Here is a 2487-nt window from a genome sequence, read left to right on the forward strand (position 1 = left end):
TCCTCTGACCACATCCTCGTCTCGTCCTCTGACCACATCATCTTTTCGTCCTCTGACCACATCATCTTCTCGTCCTCTGACCACATCATCTTCTCGTCCTCTGACCACATAATCTTCTCGTTCTCTGGCCACATCATCTTTTCGTCCTCTGACCACATCATCTTCTCGTCCTCTGACCACATCCTCGTCTCGTCCTCTGACCACATCCTCGTCTCGTCCTCTGACCAGATCCTCGTCTCGTCATCTGACCACATCATCTTTTCGTCCTCTGACCACATCATCTTCTCGTCCTCTGACCACATCCTCGTCTCGTCCTCTGACTACATCTTCGTCTCGTCCTCTGACCACATCATCTTCTCGTCCTCTGACCACATCATCTTCTCATCCTCTGACCACATTCTCGTCTCGTCCTCTGACCACATCATCCTCTCGTCCTCTGACCACATCCTTGTTTCGTCCTCTGACTACGTCTTCGTCTCGTCCTCTGACCACATCATCTTCTCATCCTCTGACCACATCATCTTCTCGTCCTCTGACCACATCCTCGCCTCGTCCTCTGACCACATCTTCTTCTCGTCCTCTGACCACATCATCTTCTCGTCCTCTGACCACATAATCTTCTCGTCATCTGACCACATCATCTTCTCATCCTCTGACCACATCCTCGTCTCGTCCTCTGACCACATCATCTTCTCGTCCTCTGACCACATAATCTTCTCGTCCTCTGACCACATCATCTTCTCATCCTCTGACCACATTCTCGTCTCGTCCTCTGACCACATCATCCTCTCGTCCTCTGACCACATCCTTGTTTCGTCCTCTGACTACGTCTTCGTCTCGTCCTCTGACCACATCATCTTCTCATCCTCTGACCACATCATCTTCTCGTCCTCTGACCACATCCTCGCCTCGTCCTCTGACCACATCTTCTTCTCGTCCTCTGACCACATCATCTTCTCGTCCTCTGACCACATAATCTTCTCGTCATCTGACCACATCATCTTCTCATCCTCTGACCACATCCTCGTCTCGTCCTCTGACCACATCATCTTCTCGTCCTCTGACCACATAATCTTCTCGTCCTCTGACCACATCATCTTCTCATCCTCTGACCACATCCTCGTCTCGTCCTCTGACCACATCATCTTCTCATCCTCTGACCACATCATCTTCTCGTCCTCTGACCACATCATCTTCTCGTCCCCTGACCACATCCTCGTCTCGTCCTCTGACCACATCTTCTTCTCGTCCTCTGACCACATCATCTTCTCGTCCTCTGACCACATCCTCGTCTCGTCCTCTGACCACATCCTCGTCTCGTCCTCTGACCACATCCTCGTCTCGTCCTCTGACCACATCCTCGTCTCGTCCTCTGACCACATCATCTTCTCGTCCTCTGACCACATCCTCGTCTCGTCCTCTGACCACATCCTCGTCTCGTCCTCTGACCACATCCTCGTCTCGTCCTCTGACCACATCCTCGCCTCGTCCTCTGACCACATCATCTTCTTGTCCTCTGACCACATCATCTTCTCGTCCTCTGACCACATCCTCGTCTCCTCCTCTGGCCTGTCGCATCCTGACCACTCTCCTGGTGACAACACTTAGCTCCTTACCTGAGTCCTCTGGGAACTGCAACCTAGGAGTCCAACTGGTAAAGTCCATATCTCGTTATCGGGGTTAAGGGTGAGAACGGGGAGATTCATTTGACTCTGCACCCAGGATTCGCCTGCGTCAAACATATTGCACCTCAATGGATCCACTTTGGTGAAAAAAGAACACAACCTACTTGGTTTCTACAGGTTTATTGCTTTGTATCACAGATCAGTGCAGGGAGGAAAGAATGGAACAGCTGTCATCTCCGAGCTGCTCTGTTTTTTAAGACCTAAAGGAGAGGCTGTCATCTGAGGGCTGCTTCATTCATTAATCTGGTCAGATTAGGGGAATCGTTGTGCCCTCTAGATTAGCAGTGTGTAAGGGGTTTACTCCTTTTGTGCCCACCCAGACCTGACTGCATGGGTTTCCTTTTACCATACTATAACCGTGACTACATGAAGCTCAACGCCTGGATACGTGTGAAGCTCATGCACCTACAATGGGAGTGACGAGGATGCAGGTCTGACTGGAGTTGTCCTTTAAATCCTGAATATCACACTTGGTGCCACGAGTCAGAAGCCGGGCCGTATAATAAACCTTCCCGCGCCTGGGTTGTCTGCCTTGTGCTTTCATCTAAGATTTCAGTGAATTATATTTAACAAGGAACCGAATCTTCCTGCTGAGGGAGAGGGGGATAAATCCTCAGTCCCGCAGATCAGACCGTCCCTGGCATTTCACAGAGCGACATTCATTATCCTCTCCATCTCGAGATTTCAAGGCCTTGTGTCCTCCTGCTCCGCTGTCATTGGTATCAGAGATCGCAGCGCTGCAGCCACCAAGATATGTGTACAAGTTTCCGACATCCTGATGGGAAATAATATCATTGCTGCA

At 50.5% G+C, this 2487-nt stretch overlaps 1 pseudogene; it reads left to right on the top strand.

Moving 5' to 3' along the window:
* The first annotated feature begins 301 nt into the window (after positions 1-301).
* LOC142726456 (uncharacterized) lies at positions 302-1072 on the top strand (annotated as a pseudogene).
* The last annotated feature ends 1415 nt before the right edge of the window (positions 1073-2487 follow it).

Source organism: Rhinoderma darwinii, unplaced genomic scaffold (genome assembly GCF_050947455.1).
Source record: "Rhinoderma darwinii isolate aRhiDar2 unplaced genomic scaffold, aRhiDar2.hap1 Scaffold_627, whole genome shotgun sequence".
Taxonomy (NCBI): domain Eukaryota; kingdom Metazoa; phylum Chordata; class Amphibia; order Anura; family Rhinodermatidae; genus Rhinoderma; species Rhinoderma darwinii.